The sequence below is a fragment of the Ruditapes philippinarum genome, unplaced genomic scaffold, assembly GCF_026571515.1.
Source record: "Ruditapes philippinarum isolate M1 unplaced genomic scaffold, ASM2657151v2 ctg20638_1_1_1_1, whole genome shotgun sequence".
NCBI lineage: Eukaryota > Metazoa > Mollusca > Bivalvia > Venerida > Veneridae > Ruditapes > Ruditapes philippinarum.
The window spans coordinates 447-13,982 of record NW_026861122.1 but is presented as its reverse complement, the minus strand read 5'-3'; positions in this window follow the sequence as shown (position 1 = coordinate 13,982).

The window sequence follows — 13,536 nt, the reverse complement described above, 5'->3', positions numbered from 1 at the left end:
ACATGTTCTAATAGGTGTCTACCAAGTTTGTTCAAATAAAAGCCCTGGGGTTAAAATTGGCCCCGCCCGGGGGTCATTGATTTTCCTTATATGTGTATAGCAAAAACTTAAAAAATCATCTTTAAAAAAAGCCAAATAGCTAGAGTTTAGATATGAAGCATGAATCATCTTCTAGTGAGTGTCTACAAAGTTTGTTCAAATAAAAGACCTTGGGTCAAAATTTGCCCCGCCCCAGGGGTCATTGATTTTCCTTTTATGTGTATAACAAAAACTTAAAATATCTTCTTTGAAAAAACTCAAATAGGCAGAGTTTAGATAGTAAGCACGAATCATCTTCTAGTGAGTGTCTACAAAGTTTGTTCAAAAAAAGCCCTGGGGTCAAAATTGGCCCCGCCCCAGGGGACACTGATTTTCCTTATATATGTATAGCAAAAACTTAAAAATCTTCTTTGAAAAAAAAAACAAATAGCTAGAGTTTAGATATTAAGCATGAAACATCTTCTAGTAAGTGTCTACAAAGTTTGTTCAAATAAAAGCCCTGGGATCAAAATTGGCCCCACCCAGGTGGTCATTGATTTTCCTTATATGTGTATAACAAAAACTTAAAAATATTCTTCGAAAAATCCGAATAGCTAGTTTAGATATTAAGCATGAAAAATTTTCTAGTAAGTGTCTACAAAGATTGTTCAAATACCAAACTGGCCCTGCCCCAGATTTGTCATTGTTTTTAACTATATGTGTAAAGAAAAAACTTGACCAGCTAGACCTTAGATGTTTAGCATGAAACATCTTCTAATGGGTGTCTAAGTTTGTTCAAATAAAAGCCCTGATGTTTAAACTGGCCCCACTACGGGGGCCTATATACATGTGAGCGACTTCAGGGCCATCATGGCCCTCTTGTTACATTCAGGTGAACAATTTCAGGGCCATCAAGGCCCTCTAGTTTCATATTAAAGACCCATTTTTTACTTTGAAATTCATGGTTAAACTTTTGCATGTATAAAAACGAATATTACTGTTTACGGCGTGATTAATATATAAATAAAGCCTTAGGTCTTTATTTGTTGTGTTAGTAATAAACAGTACTTGGCGGGGGATGTAAAATTCAACGAATTTGCTTGTTGTTTTTTTTTTGCCGTGATAAGAATACATTGTATGACATGTTGTAAATCTACAAAATTACAATTTTATAAAATGCCCTTTTTACAAAAATGAAAAATCTATTCATTTCTGAGTTGTAATGTGCCTTTAAATGTATATATAGGGTAAATACATCTATTTAGTATGTAAGTTAACATAATTATGATAACATGAAAATCATGTTATGACTATATGAATGTTTATGTGTATTTTATGCTTACATATGTTACATGTATGTCTTATGAACACTTGCATCAAACATGTTTGTTTGTTACTTAGAATATATATTACATCTATCAAGTACAGTCATTTTGTAAACCTTTATTCACATGTTCATGATGACAGAACTTTATTGTCCATATTTATACTTAAACAAATCTATATTAAGTAAGGATAAGTTAATGCTACAATATGTTATGTCAATTGTTCATATATATTTAACATGAATGTTATACATTGAACAGTATCTAGTAGACATTATTCTGCTATCATCAATAAAAGCTTGTATGACAGCATTTATTAATTTTAAGGTATTAGGACCCTAATGGGCACTATCAGGAACTAAAGCATTGACATCATAGGTCAGATGTATACCTTAAAGTACACCTGTATGCAAAATTTAAACAAAGATTACCGTACGGAAATCAAGTTATGGCCACTTTTCTGAACTCAAGCTAGGATGTTATGAGGGCCCTTTTTTAGAAATGAGGAACCTTTAAATAATCTTCAATAACATTCTAATGAAAAATGTTTTCCCATGAATTTTTGGTAATAAACAAATAGTACCATTCAGCTAACAATCCACATAAGCAAAATTATGGTTTCTACTTAAAATTTATGAAATCTGTATAAAAATGTTACCCTACCCCACCCATTTTTACCACATATCTGACCATTTTTCTACTTAGGGAGCCTAATTAAAAAATTCTTAAAATTTACCCAAATGAGTGCCTGTTTTAAAAGTTTCCCTAAATTTTTAAAAAAGTATATTGGTTGCTCTTGTAAAATATGAAATACTTTTACCGTCTAGTTTTGATTATATTACACTTTGAAAATATCAGGTACCATATTTATTACTAGATTTAGCATAATTTAGCCAATAAATACCTATAAAAGATTAAAAATTCAAAATTAAACACTTTTTTCTTTCCATATGGGACATGAGAGATACATAAATAATGTTAAAAGAAAAAAAGAAAGAAAAAAAAAAGTTGACTCTTCTGTGGATTGAACTCATGGCCCTCATTTTCAATGTAGTTAACAGTTTTTCTAGCCTATTTGAATACTCTTCAAAGCGGAGGTAATGCATTAGGGTGCTAATACCTTAAAACTTGCACAATTGTTTTCACTTTATTTTGAACTTTACTTGTTTATCTTAAATGAGTCGCTTTTAGAGAAGAATTAGAAGTTAATAAACTACTTAAGATTCAGACATTGGTTGACTAACATTTTGTCTAATAAATAGGTTAAAAGTTAAAATCATCAGAATTGATACAATTCTATTCACTTTGAATGGACATTTGTTTGTTTTTTGAAATGAGTTTATTTTAATAAAAAAATGGAAGTTAATAAGTTACTTTAGATTTCTATCATTGGTTGACAAATAAACAAGTAACAAGTCTTTAATACTATATATTGTTTATGGTTAAACAGATTAAATTTTATCAGAACGGAAACAATAGATCTATCTTTTTTGATGTATCAAATAATGGTGACATGAATTCCAGAATAGAGAAATGTTAACAAAATGTTGACAATGTATAACATTGAGACACTGTCATAGAACCTTTATGAGAGCATTGTTATTCTGCTGGTTTTGTTATTATTTAAATACTTTAAGAAATTAAAATATATTTGTCTGATAGGTTAGAATATATGTGTGACTATCATAATAAAGAATTGTACATAATTGATGAGTGTATTATTTGTTGTCCCCTCTCTTACAGAACTAGTCGAAGGTATAAAACTTGTTAAAAATTTACTTCCCACTATTTTTAGCTCACCTGTCACAAAGTGACATGGTGAGCTTTTGTGATTGTTTGGCGTCAGTCTGTTAACTTTCACTTTAAACAACATCTCCTCATAAACCGCTAAGCCAATTGCTTCCAAACTTCACATGAATATTCACCTTTAAAAATTGTTCAGATTCTTTAATTCCATGCAGAACTGTGACTGCTATTGCAACCAAAAGAAAAACACCTTTTTAAAAAAAATCCAAAGAGCTAGAGGTTAGATATTAAACATGAAACATCTTCTAGTGAGTCTATTAATTTTGTTCTGGGGTCAAATTGGCCTGCCCCGCTGGAACATTAATTTGCCTTACATGTATTTAGTAACAACCTGAGAAGCTAGAGCTAAGATAATTAAACAAGAACATTCTTCAAATGTGTGGGTACCAAGTTTGTTTAAATAAAAGCCCCCGGGTAAAAATTGGCCCCACCCTGGGGATGATTGTTTTTCCTTAGATGTAAATTTTAAAAACTTAAAAAACCTTTTTTTAAAAAACACAAATTGCTGGACTCTTCAGCTTAGATATTAAGCATGAAACATCTTCTATTGAGTGTCTACCATCTTTGTTCAAGTAAAAGCCCAGGGGTAAAAATTGCCATCATCCCAGGGAGTCGTTTATTATACCTCCAAAAACAAAGTTTGGGGGGGGGGTATATAGGAGTCACCCGGTGGTCGGTCGGTTGGTCGGTCGGTCCAGCGGTCCGTTGCATTTTCCTTGTCCGGAGCATAACTTGAAAGACAAAATGGTTGGAATTCAATATAACTTCATTTAATGGTCAAGCACATTGACAGGAAGTGCAGTGCACAAGAACCTTAATTAATATACTTCTTGAATGTCATTAAATATTACATAAACACACACTTAAAGTGCGGTTATGAGATACTTAATCGTTACTTTATTTAAAAAAGTTAAAATAGCAGTAGGTCAGACACTATTTATTGTTTTATTTCAAAAGTAATAAATAGGATTTGCAATATTAGATCTCGACTGTCCTACCTTCGGCGACTCCGAGTATTTTTAGAAATGCTAATACATGTAGGACAATAAATGTTTGAAACAGTAATGTCATCAGACATTAAAATGTAATAAATAAACATGAAGTTTAATGACGGCATTTGTGGAAAAAAAACAATGGTGGAGACACTTAAGACCGCCCGTTTCTCCAATATAATATCATCTCTCCATCAATATCATATAGAAACAAAAATCTAATAATTCCAGCGTGGAGTACAGAACTTCATGGATAACCCTCATAAAAACGGTTACTCATATTGTAACTGCCAGAAGACTTAAAGTTTTAGTATCCTCAGAGACTACGATGAACATCATGGTTTTCTCTCTGAAAAAAAAAAAAACAACAACAGAAAACAAAAAACGGAATATTTTTCCTTCTAGGGTTGAGCATCAAAGTGTATGCAGTGTATGGTTTTGTAAGGTTTTACATGTTGTGCCTTAGTCATGATATGTTGCAGTTTGGAAAGTTAATTTATTACGATTGCAATACATTTAAGTATTTGGTTTAACTTATGTTTAAAAGAGTAAGGACCTATGCTACAATTGAAATAATGCAGATTATATGTAACAATAACTTTTTTAAACGTTCAGAAACCATAGATTATCCATTTATTTTTTCCAAGAAAAAGCAGACAAAAACAAAATACATTATGATTTATATTAAACAAATGTATACCAATTATATCATTTTTTATGCCCCCACAAAGTGTATACTAATTCTACTAAATTTTTGTAATAGTTTTGTTCTTAAACATTTCAATAGGAACATTTATGTAATGTATTTTTAACAATAAGCAAATCTAAGATGTTAATGATTAACTCTGTAAGTCAAAAAATGTAACTAAAATGATATTATGCATTACTTATTTTCCTATCACCTTTGGGAAAAATATAAATTAATTTTAAATGTTTATATTTTATGAATGATTTTAACAAAATGAATTTTACCAAAGAATGATACTAAGTACTACAGAATTCTAATTACTTTCATTCTTAATTAAAATTTTCCCAATACACTCATCTTTTGTAATTTATTTAAATATCACAATATACTGATTGATAAGTTGATAAAAAAACAATTCTTCAAAAAGCCTTAAAGAAACAACAACAAATAATGTGCCTGTATATATACATATCCCGTATCTTTACAACAAAGAAAAGAAATAAAAAGCGATACATGTGTAAGCCAACATTAACCTCACAATCTTTCAATATCTTAAAGAAACAACGACAAACAATTGATTTGTATATTCATAACCCACATTTATCTTCACAAAGAAAAGGGAGGCAAAGGAATTTAAAAATATTTGTAAAGTTACATTATATTTTTAGAGTTACAAAAAATAAAGGGAAAAATCCAAACAAAAAAGAACGAAAAACTGCTATTATATGAAAGAAACAAATTTCAACGAAGGGAATCTTACCTAAAAGGCTAGACACAAATTTTCAAAAAAGCATACAAACAAATCCTAGTTTATGGAAAACCTATTATCTATCTGTCTATTTAAACAAATAATGGAGTTTACAATTTTGATGTTTGGATAATATTATAAATTCAGAATTGCTTAGTTTTACTTTGTTTTAAATTCACAGAAAGTGTATAATAACTATAAATTATAATCCGAAAAGGATTTGTGTCTTAATGTATTTTTGTCTTAATTAAATCTGTTCAGAATTTATACATTTGTTTTATGAAAGGATAAGGTTCCTTTATCCAATTGACAGCCACAACTTGTTTTTTTCTGTTAACAATTTGATGCTACTTATATTCTCATAATTTCACATATAATCTAAACTTTGATCTAACGTTTTGAACTATGTTTGATATATTTCTTATAATTGATTTCCCTATATATTAATGTATTATTTATGACTGTCATATTTATAAAAGTACTGCCTTAGCTGTAAAATCAACTATATGCGGTATTTCTTTCACTAGCCAAAAAAGAAGCTAATTTTTAAACGGTATGGTAATTGAATTTTCAACTTTATGAAGGTAAGAATTATTGAAGACGACACTCAGAGTGTTTCTCTTTGGCTAGATCTTCCTTACATACTGATATAACATGTGACACTTCCGAGTCTACATTAAAGAAATTTAGTATCCCTATACCAAAACACTTCAGTTTATACTCAAATGATTCTGCAAAGTCATAATAATATAAAATAACTGCGGAATTTAATGATTAGATATGGTAGGCATATGCAATTGATCTAAGAGTGATTAATTTCCGTGTCAACATGAACATCCCGGACAAATTATTTAAGTGGGAGACGGAAAGTTAAATCTGTATAATAATAGGAATTTCAAGTGTAAAGGAGTACATGTATAACCTTATAATTAATTATTAATTATTAGACATCGCAATTTCGTGCAAAATATTAGTTTCGTTGAAAATCAAATATATATGTATTGAAGATAAGACTTCGGTGATTAAGGAAACTCTGATATTATGATATTTTTACTTATAAAGAAGCAATGGCTGTTGTATTTAAACGCATTTGTTTCCTCCCCCTTCGTGACATTCCGAGACCTGTTTACTTCCCAAGGTCCAAAACCGCAATCCTTTTTTATTTGCCCCATAGTCAAACTGTAATACATTTTAATCTTTTAAAGATAAAAGTCGTTGAACACTCCTAGATAGAATTTAAATTTGTATATACTAAGTGATAACAGTCAGTAAGGTGAAGTTCATTTCCTTTTTAATTATAAGTACTTCATTATACGCATACATAAGTGTTTAAAGCTCTTAACCAATGAATGGTTCTATACTATGTACTATATAGATATTTATTACCTTGGTAATTTATAAATGTACTTTGCAGTAATTTAAAAATAAAGGATTTATTGTTGAGAGTGCTCCTCTTCAATGAATTCACAGTTCTACTGGTAAATTAAAATTTTGTTTCCGCGTGACATATTTTTCGCTATTCGTGGCATACAGTATGCTTGAGTTTAAAGTATTTTGCACAGGGTATTATATATTTACCCACATGTTGTAATAACCTTCAGTTTTCAGTTTTATAGTACCTAGTTATTTAGTAACTTTACAGTCTAAGTTTACTATTTGCAATGTCTGATTCAAGCTCTTCCTCTTTAATATTAAATGAATGTCGGGGCGACATTCCCCGAAGTGAGGAAGTATGTCATATGGTCGATATTCGTGTTTTGTTATTTGTTAAGAATATCGTTTTTATGTATCGTTTTGTCCTCGTTTTTGTATATATATATTGTTTATTTGTCTGTTATCTATGTTTCTCTACTTTCTCTACAGTCCGATATACAATCCATTACCCCATATCATTCCAATATCATTCCATTTCATCATCTTTTCATCATAACAACTAAATACTTATCCTTCATTTCGTTATATTATGCATGCCCGGCCTCAATTTTTACAAACTTCCCGGAAAAACAATCTCACGCAGGCGCACTTTGATATAAATACATTTCTAAGGTTTGCGCCAGAAGTTGGTTAACTTATTTATTAAATTATCGTATGTTTTCATGTCCTTTACAGGTAATTGTTGTTATTCATTATGTTTCATTATCATGCATCTTTCCATTGATCGTTTATGTATTTCGGATCTGTATTTATATGCACTTTGATAAAAATATAACTCTAGGATTGCGCAAGAAATTGTTATCTTATTTATTAAATTATCAAGTCGGATGTTTTTATGTCCGTTACATGCATAAAGAGCCATTCCTATCATAAAGAAAAAACATATGACATAAACTTACTAAAAATTGAATAGCTTATGAGTCGATAATAAAAGCAATCTCGGTAAAACTTGTTCTATTTTGTAAAAAATAAGAAAGAATATTTTTATTTGTAATTCTAACACGAGCCGCATTTTCCCTATTGGATATAGAAAAACCGAAAGTGTGTGCAATAAAATCATTGTTGTCGTTCTATATTTAAAGATATGAAATAATCATTATACACGTGGCACATCCATAAACAAAATCCGGTGCAAATTTGCTTAATATCAGGTATGGCAGCATTTATTTATTATCGAAATAATATATCTAAATTGGTGATTTTATCGCTTGATAACATCCCTGTTTCTCGTTTGGATGCGCATCATTATATTACTCAGGCTACGTCCTCATGATATAATTCCTCGCATCCGAACTCCAAACAGTGATGTCACTCAGGCTACGTCCTCGTGATATAATTCCTGGCCTCCGATCTCCAAACATGATGTTACTCAGACTACGCCCTCGTGATATAATTCCTCGCATCCGAACTCCAAACAGTGATGTTATTGAGCGATAAAATAACTTTTTGGGATATATTTATTCTTAAATTAAACGTGCGTTAACGTTTATCCCTTTTTACCCGCAAAACAATTAAAAATATATCAAATGAATACTGCATTTTATTTGGGTCATTTGTTTTTATAACAGCAAGTTGTACATAGCTTCTGACAGGTAAATGTGAGGAAATGGAATCTGATGGTATCAAGGAATATGGTTATTCCTATGCAGAAAACGAGTTATCATGGAAAACGAGTTTTAAGAGACCGTATATTAAGTCACTAACAAACTGAAATATTCTATTCAACACAGGGGTGTTCGCGAAGTCCGTGTGAAAAGTTGATTATAGAAAATCCAGCGACATATTACAAAATATGAATTACAGAAAACACAATGAATGTAAGTACAACCGGGGCAGTGACGTCGCACTCAACGTCAAAAGTCACATTTTATAGGTTGTCACTGTCTATGTGCACGCGATTCTGATGCGTGGATTCATTTCTGAACGGGTTTCTGAATATCTCTATTGGCTCTTATAATGCAATAATGTATGAGTCACCGGTTTCAATCTTCAAAAGTCTCGTAGCTGTACCATTAGTTCAGGAAAAGGTATGAAGTTCAAGTAAGCGAGGTCCGAACTGAAAAGGTTCGTGTGGTAATAATTCCAAGCCAAGAAATTCGATTTCAATCAAAGTCTTATTTGCCGTTGATGCAAAATTACACCCTCGAACGGAAAACGGGCAACGTTTATTTCTTAATGCAGGCCGCTCCCTCCGAACTTAAAATACCAAAATTCAAACAAGTTATCATTTGTCCATAGATCTTTATGTAATATTATTTTTAACTCATTTTAAATAATTTTTAATCATTTAAACCAAATGACTTAAGTTTTTCCAAACAAACAATCATAAAAAGTTTAGATTTACCTTTGAATAATACCGTGCGTTCATGGTGTCCCCATGAGGAATTTGGCGTTGAAGAAATCATGCTCTTTTTGTCCATGAAGAATAGAAACATGTGCTTGCCGCCGCTTTCTGGTTACTTCAGTTTTTTCTAGGGGGAGGGGGGTGGGTGTTGTCTGCGGGGTCTTCCATATGATGACAGGGTCGTAGTGCCACACCAAGCAAGTGTCATCCAGCGTAACCAATGCGGTTTACAAACCTGTATCAACATCTAACTCCAATCGTCTCAGAAACGCTTCAGAACACTTAACATGACGTGCCTTGTCATTATCTTATAATAATCTCGGAACCCATCATGCGCTACTTTAGACGTATTTAAATCGTTTGCAAGAATGTTATACACAACAGACAGCGCACCACAAAGTTTCCTAGTAATCGCCCTCACAGTTAGGCGACGATCTTCCATATAACTAGAGTTCGAACTCTTTCCACATTTTTCGGTCCTTACAACAAACAACTGGTCCGGCCAGTCTGAAGCTCTGTTTTTAATTGAAAAGTTACTGGGCATTCCAGAACCAATCGTGCCATGTATAAACAAGTGGGATAACTAGTTTTACGTTTTAAGAACGGTTTCTACCATATCTCGTGCCTATTTTGGTTTGAGACCCAAATTCCCGCGCATAATTTCAGCGACTCATATAAGCTTCTAAGACCTATAGTCATGAAGTTAAATACACAAACTTTTTAGTGTAATATATAACTTTTCGTAAAAATCGGGTGTTTAAAGCAACCGTCTTGAACAAAGGCTCATAGTATTGTAAACAATTTAAAAAACTAGAAACATGTGTTTAATATAGCTTTCTGAATATCAGCAAACTTCGTTTGTCCCTAAACATGCATAAACATGTTTTCGAATAACCTACCCTAGATAATAATTGATACATAGATGTTTGTCGCGTTCTAGGACGGGACGTTATAGACAATACGTTCGCTTAAGTAAAAAGAACTATGCATCGTATTAAAACTCAAACCTTAACGCATCAGAGATATTTTTTCTTCAAGGGAAACAATTTATATTATGTTATCAAACTAAATTTAAAAATAAATTAATATATTTAATATCAAAATTTAAGTTTCTTTTTTAAAATAATAATTAAAGTTTTGATTAATGTTTTGAAAACTATATGGAAGACATTTTTCCTCTGCAACAAGAAATTTCCAAAAACCGTGGCATAAAGTATGTTAATTCAGACAAATTTTTAGTCTCCTTTAACATTTAAAATGTTTTATATAAAATTTGAAATTGGAAATAAAAAGTATATAAGGCTGCATGCCCTCCAATCACAAATATTTTCAAGAAAATTAAAACTTGAGGAAAAGATTTGCGGCTGGTAAAAAGGTGCATTGTGATATTGTAGCTTATAATGTTCAATGTTACCATTTGGTCGGAACATAAATAGGTAAACCGCTTATTAAACTAGAACTCCGGCGAGTCCCGAGTGTGTGCCTTTGTGAAACAAATAGTTTTTATTTTGTTTGTTTGGGTTTGTTTCATTTTAAACGCCCTTTTTCAAAACAGTAAATTTCAGTCCATATGGCGGGTAGTTTTTTCCTTACCATCGTTTCCTGGAGAGTTTCACCCAGTACTAGACTACCTTCCTCCGCGCCTAAACTACCAAAGCTTCTCCCGGGGATCGAAAACCTACGCCAGAGAAGGTAACTGGATTAGAAGTTCATCGACTCTAACCCCTCGACCCACGGAGGCGGTACAATATAGTGTAGGAGAAACGGCCAGGTACAACAGTGAAAATTTGGAAAATCAACAAAGGGGCAATAACTCAAAAAATAAGAAAATGCAAAGAGCAGCAAGTTTCTGGTGCACTGCACTTTTTATCAATAAGATCTATCATCCTATTTGAAGTTTCAAGTCTAAAGCTTTTTTTATAAATTTATGAGAAATGGCCCTGGACAAAAATAAAGTATGAAAAAATTTTAACATAGGGCAAATAACTCAAAAAAATAAGAAATGCAGAGTACCCAGTTCTAAGCAACTGCACTTCTTCTTAATGAGATCCTATCATTCCCTATGAAGTTTCATGTCCATAGCTTTTAATACTTTTGGAGAAATGACCTGGACTAAAAATAAAGTTATGACAATTAACAAAGGGCAATAACTCAAAAAATAAGAAATATAGAGTACATGTTCTTGTGCACTGCACTTCTTCTTAATTTGAGATCTTATCATCCTATGAAGTTTCAAGTCCATAGCTCTTATACTTTAGGAGAAATGGCCCGGACAAAGACGGGCAATAACTCAAAAAATAAGAAATGCAGAGTACCAAGTTCTTGTGCACTGCACTTTGAGTCATTAATAAGACGCATGCATACCAAGTTTGAAGTCAATCCAACACATAATGACTTGACTTATGCTCCCGGACAAGCTTAAGGAGACGCCGACAACGACGCCGACGACGACAACGACGCCAAACACCGCCCGACAAAAAGTAATCCCTATATGTTCGCCCCTTTTTTCAAGGCGACACAAAAACAATAGTCGGTTTGCTACATTATAAGGGTGACGGTTTAAATGATTAAAACGGGAAATGAACGCATTGCTCCAAAAGCATACCAGTTTTTTTGTAAGACTTGTTCTAATTATTTAAGCTAAAATGCGAAATGCATTAAGTTTCAAAATATGACCATCACTTAAATGGATACTGCCAGCAAATTATTCCTCAACACTGTGGAGAGGTCTCTCGAATGTAATAAGATTTGAACAGTTTCTACATGTACACCCGTCTGCTACAAGCTAAAAAGTGAATTACTTAATATCACATGATGAAAAAATGGAACTTCAAAATCAATGCAAGGGACGCGTAAATGGACACGGCCCCTAACTGCAATGTTAGTCGGGTTACCTTGGTTTTTGCCAAAATACCATTATAAATTTACTAACTCACTACCAGTCATTGCTACATGCTCTTGCAAGGGGTAAAACACACATCAAATTGCAATATTGTTTCGCTACCATGTCATTTCTGAGTGGTGGTCTTATTAAAGTGTGTATTTTGTTTTCTTTCCGGAACTGCACATAAGGGAAATAAACTTAATAAATGCGTTCTCCCGTGCGAGTTTAAACACGGTGAGCATTTATTATTGCATCATACCTATAATATAACAGGTCAATAAAAGTCCTTTTCAAACCTTAATTCAGTATTAATAACTATACCATTTACATATAGATTAAGGTATTCATCATTTACACCAGAAAAATATATTCGATATAAACAGAAAGGCACGTTGTGTCCTAACAGAGGTTAAAGTGCAGAAGCATTATAAAGAAGTTTTCCCAGGTTTTACGTCGATTTATTTACAACAAAAATTATTAAAAAAGGGTCAAAAACTTTTTTTCCGATGGGTTTTAGTCATACTCAGGAAGGGGAAAAGAACAAATTGGGGTTTAAAACTATTCCCCGGGAAATTTTTCTTGCAGGAAGTTAGGTACATTTAAAGGGCGTTTCAAATGTATAAAAAAACAAAAAGTTTGTGTCTTCAAATTTTATTTTAAAGTGGGAAATCTCAAATGGTTTTTTTCCCGTGAACAAATCTTTGGATAAAATTTATGCAGCCTCGGCTATGAAAAAAACGGCTTTAAAAACCCTTTTTCAGTATAGCGCTGTAAAAGAGAAAAAAAGTAAAGAAAAGATTTTAAAAAAAATAATAATTTGTCGAAATGTTTAAAAAAGGGTGTTCAGAATGAAAATTTTTGGTTAAAAGGGGAAATTTTTTATTTGTACTTTTAATATTTTCGTTTAAATTCACTAAGTTTGATTGTTAAATTGAAATTTGGGGTTTCATGTCAACACCGACACAATATAGGTCAATAATGGCGAACGTTCCAGATCTTACAGGGAAGCATTTCCGTGCATTAAATTTTTAGGCCCTTGAAAACGGGCACCTGTGTAGAACCACCGACGTTCGATAAGCTGGAAATTATTGAATTTTGTTAATAACAAATCACAGGAAATGCAAATGTACAAAGTACAAAACTATGAAAGTCAAATAAGTCAATGTAAAGAAATAATGATATCAAGCTAAGAATAATATTTATCACTGGTTAAATGTAAAATGATTCATGACTTGGTTCAGGGCTAAACCCAAACGGCCAAGGATTTAGAAGTACAACAACAAACATTTTAAACAAA